The 3,445-nt window shown below is 57.2% G+C and overlaps 1 long non-coding RNA gene across 1 annotated transcript; it reads right to left on the reverse strand.

The window, feature by feature from the left end:
- Nucleotides 1–532: 532 nt before the first annotated feature.
- On the reverse strand, nt 533–3,206 carry LOC103015779 (uncharacterized). Its single transcript, XR_451148.2, has 3 exons — nt 3,142–3,206; nt 1,389–1,464; nt 533–1,062 (listed from the first exon to the last, which is right to left on the reverse strand). It is a non-coding gene; the product is annotated as an uncharacterized LOC103015779 (long non-coding RNA).
- Nucleotides 3,207–3,445: the final 239 nt, after the last annotated feature.

Below are 3,445 nucleotides of genomic sequence, written 5' to 3' on the forward strand. Positions count from 1 at the left end.
GTCCCCCTCCTCCCAGGGGGAAGAGGATAGTCAATTGCAGGAGATTCCCAAATGTTAAAACGAAAAAGACTACAATTTTCGTCTGGTTCCCCTCCAGACCCTGGGGCGGGGAGGTGGGGGTGGGGGGGTGGGGGACGAAGGGGGGGCGGGTAACTAGGAAATCCACCCTCCAACGCAGTCACACCTAGGAGGTGGCTGCGTGTCGGTGGGACCAATCTTCCTGCTCCTAGACCACAACCCTTGCCAGCCTCAAATGTGCTTCCAGCCAAGACCCTTCTGTCCTGACAAGATGGGTCCATAGACTTATTTTCCTTTTCTAATTCCAAACATAATATATACATTTTGCATAAAAATTAAACAATACCAAAATTACCATTAAGAAAATGAAAGCCCCTCCATAATCCACTAACAAAATAACCACCTTTTTTCAGGTTTACTTCTATTCCATACATATACTAACATATTTATTATAATGATTTTTACAAAACTCATTGAATCAAAGTATTTTAAACTGTTTTTAAACTTGCTTTATTTCTCACTTAATACATATTGGACACGTCACTGTGTCAGTGTATATACCTCCACCAAATTTTTAACAAATGGTTGCACAGCATGCCAATAGTTGAGCCAGCCCACCACTGATGGGCTTTAAGATGGTTTTCCCTTTCCCCTCATGGCAAGCATCCTTATAGGCGCTGTGCTCCCTGCAAGTACTTTTTAGGAGCGATTCTTTTTTTTTTTTTTTTTTTGTCTGCATTGGGTCTTCGTTGCTGCGCGAGGGATTTCTCTAGTTGCAGTGGGCGGGGGCTGCTCTTCTTTGCGCTGCTCAGGCTTCTCATTGCAGTGGCGTCTCTTGCTGCAGAGCACGGGTTCTAGGCGTGTGGGCTTCAGTAGTTGCGGCACGCGGGCTCAGTAGTTGTGGCACATGGGCTTAGTTGCCCCGAGGCATGTGGGATCTTCCTGGACCAGGGATCAAACCCGTGTCCCCTGCATTGGCAGGCAGATTCTTAACCACTGCGCCACCAGGGAAGTCCTTAGGAGAGATTCTTAAATGTGCAGTTCCTGGGATGAGAGAGAGGCTCATTTGAAATGGCTGATGTTGCTGCACTGCCCTCCACAGGCTGCACTGTCTGTCTGGTCGGTATATCCACCCATGGTGAGGGCAGGTTCCTGGTGGGTTTAGCCACAACCTCTTTTGAGGTGAGGGCTTAACCTCCCAAATCTTGGAACTTGCCTGAACTGGTCATTTCTGGAGGTTTCAGCAGCTCACTAAGGACCTCATGAGAGGGTGAAAAGGAAGCTTGTTTGTTCAGTTCAGAGGTGTCAATAGCAAGAGAAAGGACTTCATAACCTTTCCAAGAACAGGGGTGATTACAAAGTGGCCTTACCTCCCAAGGGATCATGGTGGGGTGGAGGATGGAGCAGAGGAGCCAGTCAGAGGAGTGAGGAACTGGGTGGGGTTCCCTGGAAGAGAAACTGTGTCACTCCTAAGGGACCAGGGCGCTCCTGGGCACAAGTGCCTCAGGGACCAGCCCACTAACATTTTAAGCTCCAGCTGTCTGGAGGGGGGGGTAGGGGTGGGTGTGGGCAGATCCGGTCCCTGGCCGAAACCACTCAGTTCCAAGAGAACATATAGCCTGACTGGTTCAAAGAGCCTCTGAGCTGGAGCAGCCCTGGAGGGCTTCCTGGAGGAAGAGGTTGGACGCTAGATGTGCCTTGGTAGGTGGTCAGGATTTGGACCCTCCCAGAAACCTGAGCAAAGGCATGTTTGTAGGAATGGTCAGTCTGCTCAGGGAAAAGGAAGCAGCACGGATTGAGGGTGAGTTGTGGAAGGGCAGGAGGAGCTCTAGCTGGGGATGTGGCAGAAGCCAGTGTAGGGGTGAACCCTACAGCTCCCAGGAAAGGAATTTGTTCTGGGGTCCTAGACTGTCCTTCTGACCTCTGGGTGCCTGGAAACTCTGGCTTAAGAGTCTGGACATGTCCTCCAGGGCTGCTGGAGGCCTATCAAAGGCTCACTTCCCAGGGCAGCGAACTCAGACCTAGGGCGGCGGTTAGCGCCAGGCAGCGCGATCTCCTGGACACCAGGAGGCGCCATCCCCTGCCGCGCAGGTCCGGGGCTGCTCCGCCCGGGGACCGCTGGATTTTCCGCAGTGCTGCTAGCTCCCTGGTGTTCCCCCGGGAGAGGGGCCCACCACTCCCACACCTTCACCTTTGCCTCTTTTTCCTTCCCCATCCCCAACCGGGGGCTCTTTCCCCTCGCCCCACCAGGCAGATGGGGAAGTAGGGGTGCGAGGAGGAGGGTCTGAGCCAGGCCTGGGGGGCGAGTCATGGAGGGTCGGAGGGACTGGAGGAGACCGCGCCTGGGTTTCCTCCATTCGCCCTCCCTCTTCCCCTTCCTCCGCCCTTTCCTCGTCCTCCCGACTCCACCCAAGTCCTGCTCTGTCTCCCGTGCCCGCCTTCTTTTCCTCATTCTCCCACCATGATCTTTGGTACCAAGCCAATTTTTACGGGAGTTGGTCCTCCACGTGTAAGTTCATTAAGGAAAAGATGCAAAATCCATAAATATTTGAAGGAAGAAAAAAATCCATTGCTCCCCCGCCAGGTGCCTGTCGGCCCTGCTAGCTCAGCGCCCCGCCCCCGCCCGCTCGCAAGCCCAGGCGGAGAGTCCCCTGAGGCGGGCGCGGAGGCCCTGGGCGGGGTAGGGGCCGCGGCCTTCCCAACCCGCGTCCGCGCGTCGCCGAGTCACGGCCCGGCCAGCGTCGCCGCGGGCGGAATAGAGGACGGAGGATTGAGGCGGCCGCCGCGTGTTTGTCCAGTGCCCGCCCCCGCCGCCGCCGGCCCTAATCTCCGATACACTTGCGAGTTGGCTTCCTGCCCCGGGGCCCCCACTCCCCGAGCAAACAGGGCGGGCGCGGCGCTGCATCCGAAATGTGGCATTTGAGCACCGCAGCGGACGAAATCCGGAGCTCGGCCGCTCGGCTGTAATTGCCCTTCCCCGCCCTAATCCTCCAGCCCGGCCCCGCCCGCCGGCTGCGGCCCATTGATTGTTAGCGCAGGAGCCGGGGTCTCGGCCCAGCTCCGGGAGGGGCGCCCCGCCCCGCCCCCTACCCGGGGCCTAGGAGGCAGTCCGGACCCACCTACCCGTCCCCCATGTCCTGTCCCTGGCGCCCCTCTCTAGCCGAGGTCAGTCCGGACTTGGAGGTGGAGAATGTCCTTGGAAAGGGCATCGAGGTTGCCAGGGGAAAATGGGGGGGGAGGGGCGAAGAGGGGAATACCCGCAAACTTGCCCCGGCCTGCCAGGCTGAGGGAGGTGAGATCCCAGATCGCGCCGGCCTTTGTTAGGTGAGGCAGGGGGTGCAGAGGACCCACAGGGGCCTGGCTGGGCTTGACCCCCTGAGAGCCCACTATGGAGCTGGGAGTTGAGAGGTCCCTGTGTGCCCCAAAC

Source organism: Balaenoptera acutorostrata, chromosome 12 (genome assembly GCF_949987535.1).
Source record: "Balaenoptera acutorostrata chromosome 12, mBalAcu1.1, whole genome shotgun sequence".
In the NCBI taxonomy this organism is placed as follows: Eukaryota; Metazoa; Chordata; class Mammalia; order Artiodactyla; family Balaenopteridae; genus Balaenoptera; species Balaenoptera acutorostrata.